We start from the raw sequence: 15,728 nt of genomic DNA on the forward strand, positions 1-15,728 counted from the left end.
AGGTGTTTCGCATACAGATGAACCTTTTCACTGTCCTGCATAGTTAAGAAATACGGTATCAGAGAGGCAATCAGTAAGCGGAAATGATTTGTCTAACATTTTAATTCATAAGGATATTCATAAAACTTTCTCAAGAACTGGCTAGGCCCATTGCAACTAAAACTTGTCAGCGGGTCCTCCCTCCATCGCTGTATTCCTCCTAGAGGAGAATTGAGGGCCAGTGTTTTTTCTCCACGCTCACACCAGCATATACTAAATTCGAATCAATGATTCTCAAGGGTGTGAGGCCAGCACGAATTGGTTCCAGGATTGCAATGCGCCACAGTTCTCTCTGCAAGAAAACACAATATTGTGAGCATCACTGCCTGTCCAAGGATAGGTATCATTTAAATTAAAAATTTAACATGTCATTTGAAGAATATGGTCCAAATCAAAGCTGTGGCGGTTGCACATACATTTAGCAAACAGTGTTGCCTTTAAACTTATCAACAAACAGGCCTGAATAGTATGTTTCCCTTAAAATATTGCTGTTTACTAAAGCTTAAATTGTTTACCCATGTCAGATGCCTCATTATATAGGAAACAGAACGGATTTGAAAGTGAGGTTACTACTGCTATCTCCCTCTCTTCCACCCCTGACTCTTTGTTCGCTTTATGGCATAGAATTTCCTCTCCACTTTATTTTAAACAAAATTAGTACAGAATGATGAAAATCCCAGATCAAAAAATTTTAAGAGACCAGAAAAGATACCCTTTATTTCTGAGAATTGTGCTTAAAAACCTATTTTTCCCATTGTAAAACGAAATGAAATCACGCTGAAAATAGCAATTTTACTGAGAACCATTAATCACCTCCTACAATAAATACTTCTTTGTAATTCAACAGCGGTTCTGAAAGGCATTCTCTTGGAAAAGTCTGTGAAGACGCAAAGGATTTTCCTGGAAAAAATGTGGCCATGTGTAAAGACACAGCATCCTGGCTGTCTGCTAAAAAAATGTATACTTGCTTGGTGGAGATTCAGTCCCGGACTGCAAAATATCACATGGCAGATTATCATCATTTAAGGTACATTTTCGTTTTTACCCTCCTCCTTTCCCTTTATTTTTAAGCTGCACGGTGGCTGATCTGCGAGTGTGACTATGATTCTGGTTTGATATATAAGCTCTGTTACAACAACTTGGAAAATTACATCGTCGGATTTAAGCTCTCTCATTGTCCTCCCTTTGCTAGGGCAACCCCGAGAGTTCACCGAAAGGACAAATTTTCTATCCCATTAATTGTTTTTTTTAGAGGAACAGACTGACCCTGCAAACCCTTGACCTTTAAAGACAGTATTCTTTTTAATCCAGCACTTGGACCTAAATGTCTCGCTGGCTTGCTCTCCCCGGGTCCCTCTCGCGCATTGAAGCTGCTCTCACCACAAAGGAGAGCAGCGCAAAATGCTGGAGGTGGAAGTTTGTCCATAGTTCACATAAAGGCAAAATCAGGTCCGAGCCACTTGGGTTTTCACCGGCCGAGCCCAGTCGCTAACCCCCGCCCCTCCAGGGAGAAAAATGTTTTTTTTCAAGCCCTCCCCGCCAGATCTGCCCGGTGTTTTATTACTCCAGGAGCTGAGCTGTGAGAGCCTTGCAGTGTGGACTAGCTAGCACCCTTCTGCGCTGGGGACTCGCCCACTGCTGGGACAGTGCAGGGGCGCTGCCCCTCAAGAGCTGCTTTGGAGGTGGGAAATAGGGGTGAAACCCCCGCGGACGGAGGTCTCCACAGGGTTGGCACCAAACTCCCATCTTTTTAGCCCCCCAAGATCTCTTCTCCTGCCCCTGCCAGCCTTGTGTCCGGGCCAGAAGGACTGGTTCCTGCCATTGGGGTTCGCGGGGCCAGCGGGAGGGGATCGGGCTCCTCCAGCACCTCCCTTTCAGCAGAATGAAAATATCGAGGAGAGATTGTTCTCTCCTCTCGGCTGCATCCTGTGACAGCCATGACAGCAATCTCCACGAAGAGCAATAAACATGGCGAGCTGGGGGCCCTCTCCACGACTTTTGCAGCACACAGCCTGCGAGGCCTTTAAAAAACACATTCTTCCCTGGTCCTGGGTTTGTGGGGTTTGCTAACCCCATAAGCACCTAACAGGATCTCTACCTTTTGCAGCCAGAGCTGTCCTATGAGGACTCTGATGCCTGCTTGCTCTATCACAACCCATCTAAGGACCACAGAATGGGCAGAACTGGTCTTACTCTCCCCATAGCTTTTGGAAACACAGTGGGACTGGTCCTGACCTCTGTCCTAGTCCTATTGACCTTGCTGGAGTCACTGGTGTCAGCGAGATGGGAATGAGGCCCACTGGTTCAAATTCATCCCTAAGCTGAAGGCCGGGGAGGTAGGTTGAGGGGGCCTTCTCAGCACGCTTCCTAAGTACAGATAGGAAAGCTCTTTCATGCTCTCCCATACGAGGTGTAAATGGCAATGTAGAAAAAATATTTCTAGACATGGATAATACCAGACCCGTATTCAGCAACTGTGAGGAGCTGGTTCTTTTGTCACTTTTAAAAGCATCATAGGGACAAATATAGAGAATACCAGTCTTGCCATCACACTATGGTGTGTAATATTAAGAATTTTGAGAAGGATGGATTGTAATTATGCATGTTAACAGTCTACTGCAGACAATAAAAACCCAGATTCAAATGACTAATTTAAAGCTAAGTCTGTGGACCTGCCTGATCTTGCTACAGCAGGACAAGCACGCATTATTAATGTCCAAATGATCTCCCAAGAAACTGGAAAGCTGTCAAAACCAGGCGAGATTATGGGACCTAAATAAGCAAAAGAGAAACCCTGCACTAGTAGATAAAGGTGTTGAGTCTGTTCTTGTGTAGATATTGAAATTTTAATCCTTGGGGGTCACGTGACTCATTAAATAATTAATGCAGATAGTCAGCAATGGATCTGTGGCCGTCAGTTCTCACTAGGAGTGATTCTCTCAGAAGTGAAACTCAACTTCCTTTTATTTGAATTTAAAAAACTGATTTATCTTGAAAGATTCTAGACTCCCTAAGAAAGCAGTAGGGACTGTGTTGGTGAGTATGTAGTGTGCCTTTCTAGCTTGATTGCTTTAATTGTTTGTGCTTGCTTTGTGGAGGGCTGCCGCGCATTTACTTAGCAAGTTTAATATTTAGAAATGTTAAATCTTTGTTTTAGCTGCCTTGTGGTCACATTATGGCTGTTTGTGATTAAGTGTTGCCCAGGCAAACACATTCGATAATGTTCTAATTCACACTGTGGAAGGCTGGATACCACAGTGAAGGAGCACTGCTTTGTTCAATTTTCCTGGCGCTAATAAATCACTGGCTCCTAATGCAGGGCCAAAAAAGCAATGGAAAGGCAGCCAGCATTGTAAAAGGAAAGTCACGGGCAAATTTCTCTCTGACTCATTAGTCTGAACGATTTATGTACGAAGTTAAAGTGCCGCAATGAATATTAGAGTTTGGGATAACAACAAAATAAAAAAAAAAAGTCATAGCGTTAGTAAAGTGCTTTATTGCTACTTAGCAACTCTTTCAAGAAGAAGTATAGTTGTGGACTGTGGCAGAATAAAATAGCCTGGCGTGGCTTAATAGCTGCAAAATAAATAGCCAAAAGTCTTTGGCACCATTTTGAGATACACATTCCATCTTTAAGGGGAGAAGGGGATCCAATCGAGACGGGCGGATCAATTCTTTATTGCAGTTTGTCACGGGGCAGTTGGTTAGGAGTGAGCTGTAGGACTGGGTTCCCTCTCTGGCCCCTGGATTTCGGGGAATGGGATGAAAAGCAGAGCTAAGAGTAACAGCGCCCAGCCCTGGAGATCACTCTCCAGCGAATGGCACTTCCCACGTTCTGATCGTGCGGGAGTGGATTTTAGCAGTCAGCGCAGGAAATGTATGAGAAGGCAATAAACAGCCTAGTAAGCGATTATTGCATTACTTTATGTCGACTGCAGTTCAACACAAAATTTAAAATTATTATAGTAATTATGGAACTGCTAACGTCCTTTCTCGAAAACCTCTCCCAAGGCAGGCTTAATGTTTGCCAAGGCTCAGATGACATCCTTCCAAGAAACTGCGTTATTTAATTATTAGCGTTTACCTTTACTGAGACTTTTAGGTCACACTAGGTGGGATCATATCAAGAAGAATGAGTGCAGGAGGTGTACGGTAATATGCGAGAAATACTATGTAAATGTGATGCAATACAAATATTTAAGGAATATCTGAGCAGAGAGGTTTCAGGGCGGAGAAGCTTATTAGCTAAAAAAATAAAATAAAACAAAATAAAATAATTTAAAAAAATCCCAAAACCCTAGCGTGGAAGTGCTCACTGCTCTAGATTTTTCATCTCCCAGAATAGCTTTCAGCAAAGAGTTGGAGGGCCCTTCACTCCCATCGAAGTCAATTGTAAGCTTTTTATTGAATTCAATGGGAACAGGCTCGGGCCCGAATTCTTAAGTGTTTGAACAGAAATTGCTACTATAATACGTCCTACATTAAAATTTGTTTTATTCAACAAAAATGAATACCACTTGTTGTGTTTAATGTCTGTTCTTGATTAAATGATCCTAAACAAAGGTTTCCCAGAGGAAAATAGAGCATACATTCATGTAAGGAGAGTTTGAAATGACAAGATAGCCAAACACTTGGAGACAGAAAGCATAGCTGTCTGCGAAGAACGGCATGCTTTTGTTTCTCAGATATTTCTCAGTGCTCTTTACTGTTGTAGCAAATAACATTTTACATGTTACAGTGATCAATGGAGTCCCTTTAGTTACTCTCTGCACTTCCACGGTTGCAGCCTTTCAAAAGTCTTAAGCAAACCAAGCACTGTCTTTAGAGTGGACAAACAGCTTCCTTTACCATTCTCATGTAGGTATTGCTTGTTGCGTGTTTACAGAAGTCCTGGGCACCGAAAAAGACGATCCCTTGAATTATAGAAGCTGGGAACAATTTAGTCCACGGTCTGAAATTGTGGGAGGTAAGAACGATAATCTACTTGCGGATACTTTCTGGGAGATTTAATTTAACCATAGGCGAGAAGTCATTTGCTTAGCGCTTGCATAGAGAAAGAACCTGTTAGAATGAGATTCTGCTGTGATAAATATTTAACCTAGTTGGAATTTTCTGGATTCAGTCGATTTATCTTCTAGGGCTGGTGAATGCGTGTGTTCGGACAGACAAAGAAATATAGGAACCCCTAGTAATAGCCGGCCTTCTAAAGGCATTGGGGACAGGAAGGGTGAAAAGTAATTGAAAGAGGTTGATCATTTCTTTGGCCATTCTTGGTTTCCAAATCAAAGTCTCAGAGCAAGAGATGGGTAGTTGGAGCAATTATAATGCTGGCTTGCTTCCGTGGCTTGCTGTTTTGGTTCACTTGAGTAGTTTTGTAGTGACTCCTGTGTGAGTCACTCATTTGCTCTTATTTTAGAAAACCTGGCTTTTGTTTGACTATATGTGCACCAGAATGGATCCGAAATAAGTTTCAGGTATTTTATATATCCCGGCCTTTTCTGAATTCAGTTGGGTCTAAGTTAGTTTCATGATTCAGTTGTTAGAATCATTATTGGAAGGGGTATGTATGAATGTATGTATGGGTGTGTGTGTACGTGTGTGTATGCGTGGCTGTAATAGAAATGTAATGCTTTTCAAAGTGATAGTGTTCTTTGTCAATGAAAGGAGAGAGAGGGTTATACGGTTATTTCAAATTCCTGCTTATTTTGGGATGCTGATGTACAATTACTGTGGTTTACTACCTTTTAAAAGCAGCCATAAATTACAGGGCTACAAGGGCTTGTTGTGTTGATTTAATAGGCTGCTGAAACCTTTCTTACAAGGAAACACTGAAAATGTCTATTCATTCTCATTTTATGGGGGGGGGGGGGAAGAATAAGCATTTTCAAACGTGATTCACATACCTATAACATTTGTCCGGAAATATTTTCAGATTCTGAATATTAATCCAATATTCACGAGGTCCACTCAGACTCGGTAAAGTTGTCTTTAAATAGCTTCTTTCGATTTTTAGAGATTTTTTTTTATCCGATTCAAAATGATCAAAATCTAATGGAGCCAACTTCATCCGTATCCAGTGCATGGTTGTAAGTAAACAGTTTTACACCCGTACGATTATCAAGTGTTCCAGGCAAAGAGGAAATACTAAAACATCTCTATGAACTAGTGTTTCCAACTCCACCTTCCCCTGAAGTGCTAGCCTTACCTTTAAACTAATTAAATAAGCATGAACATGAAAGAGAGGGAGCAAAAGTATTTCGGAATCTATTTACATCAGAGGTGTAGGGTTACTTACAATGCTAATATTTGAAATCAAATCTATCACGAAGAGGCTCACTTCATTCACACAGATTAAAACTTCGCTTTTGCAGTTATCGCTGCTTGGAGTTTCAGTTTAAAGCCACGTGAAAAAAGAGAGTATCAACCTTCCGAGAAACTGCATATTTTCAGCTTTTAAAAAAATAAAAAAAGGAAAGTTTTCAGGTCTGCAGCTGGTAGAGCTAGTAAAACATAATGTTGAATCTCCAGGAACGTTGTATTCTATTGGCTGGTGATGCTTTCAAATCCCTTTGAATTTCTGTTTGAAAACTCGTAATCATGATACTTGACCAAAGACAATGAATTCCAGAACCGATGAAAGGGAATCATTTTCAGCTGCGATCCAAGACCCTGTAAAGTTTGAAAGACTTTCTTTCCGTTCTTCTAACGCACACCCTAAAGAAGGAATTCATATATCAAGAAATTACTTTTCCTAGGAATTAATTAATTTCTCCACTGCATACACAAAGTTAATTGTTAAACAGTAGTTTTAGCATTAACTTGATCATTAATACTAATAAAGATGTTCATAGAAATAGTTTTTTTAAACCAATGGCCAGAGTTAGCGTTAAGGCATTTAAGCTGAAGCTGAACCGCTGATTTATGATTGTGATTTATTGCTTGTGTAGTTTCTATTTGCTCAGGACTGCAAGTTCTAAAGCTATCTTCCTGCTTTTGAGGCAAAGCAGTCGATAACTTTTTACAAGAGACCCAAGGAAGACTTACTATGCTTTTTTAGCTTCTGCTTCATTATCCATTAATTTCAATTGCATTATTGACAAAAAAACTTTGTGCATGTGTGTGTGCATGTATCTGTTATGCGACCTAAAGCACTTTATTGAAATCAGCTAAAAAAATCTTCTGTGCATATTTCACTCTTGCTTTAAATTTAGTAGGGTTAAAGATAGCTTTAAGAGCTATGGAGGTGTAGATGTTGTGTGTGGCTAACATGCTGTGTTTTCTGAGATATTTCTTTATTCAGGTTCTTGGCGGGCCCCTATAACTATGGAAGTCACTTCCATTTGAAAAATTGCAAATTCTCCTTCTGTTTTAATTTCACTCTGATTCTGTTGTAAAGTCTACTAATATTATTGATGGCTTTAACTTCCATCTGCCTCTTAGGTTCCACTTTGCAATCAAAATCAGATTATCTACAGTTTGTCCATAATGTCCGTAGGTGATAAAATTCACTGCACAAAAATTATCTTTCTATCAATTAAAGTAGAGGCGAAGATGTAAAATGGCAACAGAAGGAGAGCTTGAAAGTTTCTTAAAAATTCTAGAGGGGGGCTTGGAAATATTTAAATGAATCCTTGTATTGTAATGCAAAATTATGACAAGAACTTCCCAATCTTCAGTCACCAACCTGGAACAGTGACATATTTTTTCCTTAACTGTCTTCAACAAAGTTCTGTGAAATCCAGGTCTCTTTTGTTATCTGAAGTACTGTGTAAATATTAAAAACTGATCAGCCTTAGGAGGAAGTGTATGTGTTCACATTAGCAGTTCATTTTGCAAGTTGACTTGGGGGAGGTGTGAGGGTGATTCTTTTTTCCTGGAGAGTCAGATCATTTCTTTCCAATTTGTTTTCATCTTTAGAAACCTATAATTTTGTGCATCGCTCAAGCAGTTGTATAGGAAATGCGTAAGCGCAGGTTTAACAGGAATGTCCCAAAAGATGTTGCAAAATTCGGATCCTCCCCAGTGAAAGAAGACGCATTCTGCATAGTATGTTACAAGGACAAAAATCAACTATAGTATTAGAAGAGACTCTTTTTTGCCTTTGTCAGGTAATTATAGCTCTTTTAAGTTTCTACAGCTGCCCTGATGTAAAGTGTGGGTGTTAAGCAAGACCCATACAATAGCAGTATAGAGAAGGCGGTGGGAAAGACTGTTAGTCATTAAGGAGTTCCTTATTGAAAGAATGGTATGAAGATTTGACTGTCTTACTGGACAGCAAAGCTCACCGCTGTTAGATGTGGTTCAGTGTTGCAGGTCAATTTAAGGAAAAGTCAGTTAATTAGGGTTAGTAGAAAAGTGCAATGTAATCCCATAATATGAAAACAATTCCTCTTACCTTGCCTGTGATTTTGTGTAAAGAAATATTAGTGTGGGAAAAAACAAATGCAATCATCTCCATCGCCTGATATATATATTTTTCTCTTAAAACTCTTCTTTAATGGGTTTGGTGGAGGCTTTCAAAATCAGAGGATTGCGCTTAGAAACCTTGTTCCTTCACCGATTCCCTATTTCAAATAAAAGGATTTAAGTTGACGTATGACCACGTGAGCACATAATACAGCGCATTATTGTGGCATTTGGAGTGGAGACCCGGGCTGGCTTCGTCTGTGATTACGCTTTTCCAGTTTCTGTTCAGAGCAAGAACTGCTTTCTATTATTCCCCCCCCCCCCGCTCCCACCACCCCCTTCGTCCCTTGCAAGAGCCTGCCATTTCGGTTTGCAGCCTTGGGTCCTTATGGAAAGATTCTTGGCGAGCTGATAGGACGCGATGCTTCGTTAGAAAGGATGGATTTTATTTTAAGGTATTTCCGTTGATTGTTCATTTATGTGGTGAGTTATTGCTGGTCAAGGAAAAGGTCAGGAGAAAAGGCTGAAGGGTGTGTGTATGTGTGTGCGCGCGCGCGCTGAAATCAAGCTGCCTTCCCCCCTTTGTTTCAATTTGCAGCGGAAAATACCGAAGTATCTCATGGCAGCCAACACAGCAGAGAGTTTCTGATTATTGGGGTTTGGTTTTTGTCTCGTAGAGATGCCGTGTGTCTTGGCTGGCCTGAGCCCCTGCTAAAGCCCCTGATTGCTGCTATTCGCTTGGTCCTTTATGATCAAACAGGGGCACGGAGGCTTTATTTTGATTATTCTTTTTTACTATAATGATTGTAGCGGCTTTGAGAAACCCTCCTCGCCTGGGGCCGGGGCTGTGGCTAGCTGGTTCTCTGGGCGATTGTTTTGCCGATGCCGGCGCTGGAAATCGATGAGTATGCAATTGTGCTGCCATTTTATTTATGATGCTTAGTGCTACTTTGTTTATCCTGCCAGGCGGGCTGGGACTCGCGCGGCTCGGCAATTCCCCTAGTCTGACCAAACCCGGATGCACCCGACAATGATCTGCCTAGGAACAAATGCTTTATGCCCATAAATCAGCTTCTGGAAATGTGCTTCCCTCTGAGCGGGGCTCTTGGAAAGCCAGAAAAGGGGGGGGGGGGGAATCTCTTGTAGGAGTAGTACCATTCTCCCTAAATTCTTCTCCCCACCACCATGTCCTAACCTGCTCTACAGAGATCGGGTCGAAATGCGCCTTAAATTACGAAAAATTAAAGGGCTACTTGTGTTTTAGAGGGGTGCAAATGTTGGGAGGAAATTACACCCACCAGCGGGTTCCAGCTTTGGGAAAGGTCAGAGTGCGGAGCTGTGATTTATGTTTCCAGTGAGCTGGGGCAGAGGGATTGTCTCGATGTTGCTGTCCCATTTTGTCCCAGGTTGCTGAGCACTTGTAATTACTCAATTTATGAGAGGGTCAGGGGTAAAAAAAAATTAACAATTTTAAAAAATGCAGCCTTTTAGAAACAAAACGTTCTTTACTTAAACCAGAAAGGCCGGTTTAAAACTTCCATCCACTCCGAGCAAACGGAAACGGAGAGGGGTTTTTTTTTCTTTTTCTTTTTTTTTCTTTTTAGCTGCCAATGTATATCCTCAGCTCAGAGCTGGCCCAAAGAAATGCCGTTTTTCTCTCCCCTTCCACCATGAAACACGGCCTTCTTTATGGGAGATGCTGAAAGGAGAGCTCTTTCGCTCCCCACAGCGTGTTTAAAAGCTAAAAACTGCCTTCCCGTGTTTTAAATGGGCCAAAACGCGCCTTGCAAATAAAATGTAAGCTTTAATTGCAGCTCAATTACTTGTCATCGTTTCTTATGATTTATGACCCAGTTCGGGCGCATTTTGACCCAGTTAAAACACTCATAAATAATCCAGTCCCGCCGCAAAGGCTGCGGGGGCGCGGAGAGCTGAGTGGAGCAGGGCTATTCCGAGCCGCTTTATGCCTGTGTAAACCCCCCAGATGTCGAGTAAACACACAATGAAGTGTCAGCTGTGACTTTATGGCGCTCGATAATATACACCCCGGCACACATTTAAAACAGGTGTGTCCGCAAGATCTGCCAGGGCACTCCATCGAGGGCGGCTAACGCCCCCGATCAGCCTTCCAGGACTTTGGGGTACACTTCACTGGGAATTTCTTCCTACTATAGAGGAGGCAGAATGTGCTTTCCCCCCCTTCACTAGCCCCGAAGTGTTGATACATTATATATCCTGGGAGCTTCTGGTTCAGAGCAAACCCGATAAAGATCTAGCTGGTCTCTCTTACACCCGGACTGACGACATTCCCGCCGGTCTGGGCGCCCCACTCCAGCCCGAGCCCTCCGGAGAAAGCAGTCAAGTCCTCATCTCAAATATTTAGCCAGGACGCAGGGCAAATGCGTCCCCGGGTCCAACTCGAGCACTTTGTTCGGCTCTTACCGCAGAGAGGAGCCGGCCCTCTCCTAGGGAGAGCTGCATCCGTTTATCTTTGCGTGGACCCGGCGGTAGAAAGAGCTGCGCGTTTATAGGATGCATCGAGGGACAATCGGACTGGGGGACAAAATAAGAATAAATCGCCGCCGTATTTTCAAATGACAGAGTTGGGTAGTGAGAACAAGAGGCGTCGTGCGAGACGATTAGAGGGCTTTTCTGGCGAGATCAAAGGCATCGAGGAAAAATACCTCAGTAATTCCAAGGGACCCATGTGCGAATTGAAATACCTTGAAAAATCTGCGGCTTAAAGCCAGTATCTGCCCCCCCTTCCTCTCCCTTTCCCCTCCAGAAAAAAGTTCCAGCCTCTCTGTATCTCTCGAGTCCGAGCTCGGCATGCCCCCATCCGAAGCACCCGAAAGATGCTGAGCGGAGAGTCTGGTGATCCAAAAGCGGCACCGATGCCCGAGCCCGCAGACCTTTGCAGATGTGTAAGGAGCCATCTCCCCAGTCCTCCCGCTTGCTCCAGGGGGGCTCTGGGGTTGCCTCTTGCTATTTGAGGCGGCCGCGGGGAGAAAGTCAAATCAGCAGTTTCCGAAGAAAGTGCGGGGTTGATTATTGACTAGAGAGGCTTTTCTTCCCCCGCACCCTCGGAGGGGTGGCTGGGAGCAAAATGCCTACGAGGGAATTTCTGCCTCTTCTCCCCTCCTACGCTGCCCGGCTTCCCCTTTCATGTGGTGCCATCGGTTGTGCCACACGGAGCAAGTGTTTTCTGTAGCAGCGCTCTGTTTACAGCTCGGGTGCATGAAGTCATAAATCTTGTATAGCCATAAATGACAAAAACCATTGGTATGCAGAAGAGGCCACCCTGGCCTTAGCCTGCTTTTTATTTCTCGCTTCTCCCTGGCTTTGTTTGTGCTTTAAGGTGACACCGTGCTCCCTAGCGGCTTCCACGCACTAGTTCTATATATTTTTTATGCCTTAATTAACGAAGTAACGACAAATTTACGCCCGGTAATTATTCTAAATCTCCATTTAATGTGTTTCGCCCTCGCCGGCCACCTCGGGCTGCGGTACAGGCTTCAACTGGATGCGCGGGGGGTGGGGTGGGGGGGTGGAAGCGTAAGGGTTGCTGTTGTGGCGGGGGTCACATTTTACTGCTGGGACACTTGGGTAATTAAAAACAAGACAAAACAAAACCAAACCCACTGACTCATAGGCACAAGCTGCGTTCAGGCTGCATATGTGAGTACACACCCGCGCACGCACGTGCAGGGTGCATCTCCGAGGGGGGGGGTGTACACAGGCACAGGGGAGAGGTGACTCTGAGCCGCTCTGTACACGGGCACGGGAAGGTGCGCATCCGTGTGTGTATGGGGGTCCATTTCTCTGCGTGTACATCTGTGTGTGTGTCCACATGTGTGCGTGGGGGCACATCTGTGTGGACGTGTGTACCTTGCTCGGTGCGTGTGTGTGTGTACATTTATCGGTGTGTCCGTGTGAGCATGGAGGGGGGGAGGTTGCACACCTCTGTGTGTCTCTTTCTACATCTCCGCCTGTGTGTGTCCTTCCGTGTGTGTGCACCTCTCCCCGCGCGTGTGTACTCACGCGCTCACCAGTTAATCATTAGCCCCTGTAATCATTCCCGTCCTTCCTCTCGGAGCGGCGCGCGGGGGGCCGGCGGGAGGCTGCGGCCCCCAGGCTGGGCTGGGCTCGGGGCGGACTCGCTCCCACAACTTTTCGGCGCCCGGGAGCTGCCAGCAGCGGGCTGGGGCCGGGGCCGGGGCCGGCTCTCCCCCGGGCACCCCGTCCCCTGGCGCGGGGGGGCCGCCCTGACCCTTTGTGAGCGCCGTTTGTCTTTATTAGCATAATTTCCCCGGACTTCAGTGCCGGGCGGGCTGGGGGGAGGGGGGCGCTCCCTCTCCCTCCCTCCCTCCCTCCCTCCCTCCCTCCCTCCTCCCGCACTGCCTGCGCTCCCCCCGCCCTGCCCCGCTGCCCGCGCCCGCCGCCCGCCTTTCTCCCCCCAGCCGCGTGCAATAGGCGTAAGAAACATACCCGGGCTGCGCGGCACTGCGCGAGGGACGCCCTGCCAGCTCTGCCCCGGCCGGGGGAGCCGGGCGGATGCCCTGAGCCGCTGCGGAGCCGAAGGGTCGGGCTGGGGTCGCGCCGCACCGGAGCATGCTGTCCGCCCCGGCCGCCGGCCGCTAAGGTAAGGCAAGCAGGCCCGGGCCGCGCCGCTCCGCGCCGCTCCCGCCCGCCCGGCTGCGCGTCCCGGTGATTTATGACCGCGGACTTCAATCTCAGTTCATGAAGAGTTCACACGCCCGAGCTTCCTCCCAGGCAGTGACGGATCCCCTCGCCCTGCGAGCCCAGGCAGCCGCTCCCCATGCCCTCAACTCTGCTTTATCTGGCGGGCCATCTCGAGGGGGCCGCCTGCCTCTGCCTGCCGCCAAGGGGCTGGGGCCGGGCCGGGGGCTGGGGGGGATCAGGTCCCTGGGGCGAGGGGGGCGATGGGGAGCAGGGGGGGGGGAGGCTGCCCAAGGAGGCGCCTCTCCTCCCTGCTCCCCTGTCCCTCCGGGGCTGTTCGCACGGCTCCGGGGGAAGGAGCAATGTTGGCCCTGCGCAAATTGGGGGGCGGATTTTGCACCCCCAGGTGCGTCCCATCCGGGTTGGGGCAGCCCTTTGTCTTCCGTGGGGAAGAGGGAGACGCTGCTGCCAACCTGGGCACCGGGTCTGCTGCGAACTTCTTCCCCGCTCCTGTCCCAGGCTTTTCTTGAAAGCACGGGCTACGCCGCCCCCTGCCGCAGCACGGCCTGGCCTCTCCTCCCTTGCTTTGCACCGCGGGTGCCCCCAACTCAAGTTGTCTTTTCTTTTAGCTCCTGGGGTGCGGTTCCCTCTGGGCATGGCCGCAACCTGGTTTTCCCCTCAGCAGAACCCGCCCGTGGCAGCCAAGTGACTGCAACAAACTTTAACTTGCCCCAGAGCCTGGGGGACGTCTGCGGTGACCCTTGCTAGGAAGGTGGGGAGCGCAGTCCCTGTTACCTCTTCATCCCCGGGCTCTTTCCCTCCTCTTGCGATGTCCAGTCCTCTGGATCTCAAGGAAACGCAATGAAAAATACGCCAGGGCCTAAGGAGAGCGGAAGCAGGCGATGGGAATTAACTGTGCGTGTTTTACAGGTCTTGACTAGTTTATTAGTTCAAATGGATCCAAAGGGTTTGATTGCTAACAATAGAAACGGAACCGCTCTGCCTGGAAAGTTATTTATTTCATTTGCCTTAACTATAACGAAGGGCCTGGCCATTGTTTTCTAAGAAACTTGTAAAACTTGAAGTGCATTTCTGTGGGATGTACTGGGTAACACGTTCCCACAGGCGTCTGAGATTGCCAAATGTCTTGAGAAAGAAAATAGCAGCCCGCATAGGAATAAGAGACATTAAGTGGAACTGTTTTGACCTGGGTAGACGAAGCTGTTTGTCAGCAGTGGGGCAAGAGAGGGTGGAGAAGGGATTTTAATTTCGGAGAACAATGTGTGCTTGAGAAGTCCTAGATTGGAGATAACATTCAGCTCTCCTCTCTTCTTACTGAGGACACATCTTTAACTGGTTATTTTCAGACAGGTAAACAGTGTGAGTTAAGAAAAACCTATTCGCCCGGGCTGTAGGAGCTTTCTGTGGTTTGTGTGTCCATCTTCTCTCCCCAGCCAAATGACCCCCATACATCAAATTACATAGCAGTTGCGAAGACAGAACCTATTATCACTAAGTTGGAAGGAAAGTTCAAGCCGTGGTCATGGAGATGAACGCTGTTTTTTTCTGGTTCCTAGTGGGTCCCCGTCCCGTCCCCCTGAAATCTATCCTGTTTTAACAGGTAGAATTTGGTAGTTTCTATGAAAAAGTAACACCTTAAAAACAACCAGAAAGAGTCTCTCGATCCCCTTCTGGACTTGATGAGCTCTTTCTTATATCTCTTGGTTCCTAGAGAAAAACAGACCGTGTCTGGAATGTTTCAAGGTAGAAGTAACATAGGGATGGAAATTCCAGACGAGCGACACCCCCTCGCTGGAGAAAAATCCTCCTTTAGTACCAGCCAGATCCCAGTTTCCAAATTATCCCGTGTGCTAATTTAGCTGCTTTAATCCCAAAGTAAATCCGCTGCAGTTAAAAACTGGTTTATATGCGCGAGGTGGGTCTGCGTTAACATCCTAGTATCAATATCTCATTAGTAGCTGCTTAACCCGCAATGTGCTTCAAGCGAACGTGTGTCCGCTCGCTTTGTTGGTACCACGCGTTCTGTGCACACGCACCGGGTGTCCCTCGGACTCGGTGTGCTATGTTAAGCTCCTCAAATGACACTGCTTGGATCACTGTTTTCCCTCTGTGTCTAAGGGGACTGCACTTTGGAAACAAAAGGGCCTCATTGCTCAGATGAACCGTAATAGAAATATTACAAATAACTCTCCCCGGTTTCTGGGGAGAGGATTCCCACAGCCGTGAACTGGAAGGAGGGAACCCCACCCCCTGTTGTAACCTGCACCTTTCCCTTGATCTGCCTTATCTCGAAGCGCTGTATTTAAATAACCTCTCTGGTTCCTCGGGTGATAAACGATAAAACAATCCGTGGTGTTTAAAATAAATACATAACAAAAGAAGAAACCCTAGAAAGCCCCTCTCCTGGTGCAGCAAACCACATATTTGTAGCTGCCAAGAAATCCAGGCAGCCTTTCTATCGAAATTCTCTCCGCCTAAGGCCAAGTCATGCTGCTAAATATTGCTGACCACTTTTTCTTTTATGGCTTTCATGTCACTTAGCTATTGAAAGTAAGATGGATTTGTACTATTTCTTCACTCTA

The 15,728-nt window shown here is 46.1% G+C and overlaps 1 protein-coding gene and 1 long non-coding RNA gene across 15 annotated transcripts in view; one reads left to right on the forward strand and one right to left on the reverse strand.

Moving 5' to 3' along the window:
• HOXA3 (homeobox A3) overlaps positions 1 to 15,728 on the forward strand; it is a 43,880-nt gene that overhangs the window by 24,328 nt on the left and 3,824 nt on the right. For 4 of the 12 annotated variants that reach the window (XM_019497771.2, XM_019497766.2, XM_019497772.2 and 1 more), the window contains 2 exons: positions 887 to 1,066; positions 4,925 to 5,005. The exons of 1 other annotated variant lie outside the window; for it this stretch is intronic. The gene's annotated coding sequence lies outside the window, so the exon portion shown is untranslated. Of the gene's footprint in view, positions 1 to 886; positions 1,067 to 3,125; positions 5,006 to 7,956; positions 8,148 to 8,599; positions 8,901 to 8,925; positions 9,351 to 12,998; positions 13,088 to 15,728 lie in introns of those variants that run through there. 7 more of the 12 variants (XM_019497768.2, XM_019497767.2, XM_019497773.2 and 4 more) reach the window with 7 other exon arrangements.
• LOC102558395 (uncharacterized) lies at positions 85 to 13,938 on the reverse strand. Of its 3 annotated transcripts, none has more exons than XR_009462609.1 (4): positions 13,921 to 13,938; positions 8,435 to 8,603; positions 6,335 to 6,753; positions 85 to 331 (listed from the first exon to the last, which is right to left on the reverse strand). It is a non-coding gene; the product is annotated as an uncharacterized LOC102558395 (long non-coding RNA). The 3 variants fall into 3 exon arrangements; XR_363071.4 differs by lacking the exon at positions 13,921 to 13,938 and adding an exon at positions 12,934 to 13,024; XR_002093597.2 differs by lacking the exon at positions 13,921 to 13,938 and adding an exon at positions 11,358 to 11,967.

Source organism: Alligator mississippiensis, chromosome 5 (genome assembly GCF_030867095.1).
Source record: "Alligator mississippiensis isolate rAllMis1 chromosome 5, rAllMis1, whole genome shotgun sequence".
NCBI classification, from domain to species: Eukaryota; Metazoa; Chordata; order Crocodylia; family Alligatoridae; genus Alligator; species Alligator mississippiensis.